Source organism: Cucurbita moschata, unplaced genomic scaffold, assembly GCF_002738365.1.
Source record: "Cucurbita moschata cultivar Rifu unplaced genomic scaffold, Cmos_1.0 Cmo_Scf00005, whole genome shotgun sequence".
NCBI classification, from domain to species: Eukaryota; Viridiplantae; Streptophyta; class Magnoliopsida; order Cucurbitales; family Cucurbitaceae; genus Cucurbita; species Cucurbita moschata.
Genome location: NW_019268521.1, coordinates 2954208 through 2954568, shown reverse-complemented (window position 1 = coordinate 2954568; position 361 = coordinate 2954208).

The window sequence follows — 361 nt, the reverse complement described above, 5'->3', positions numbered from 1 at the left end:
TTTTTTTTTTTTTTTTTTTTTTTTTTTTTTTTTTTTTTTTTTTTTTTTTTTTTTTTTTTTTTTTTTTTTTTGAGTGGGAATGTAAAAAGCTGAGCTAATATTTGGATTTATATGAAGAAAAAAAATAATTATTATTTTATTTTGTGAAGTGGAAAATTGATTCATGTAATAAAGGATATCAACTGGGTTGGGTTAGTGCTCTCTAGCAAATGACCCATTAATTGGTTTGTGTGGAATTTATTTATTTATTTATTTATTTTATTTTTTGGGTATTTAATTGTTCATATGTGTTTGAAGAGTGGACAGCACTATTGTTATAAAGATTCAATACAAATAGGCGATGAAGGTATATAATTCGATA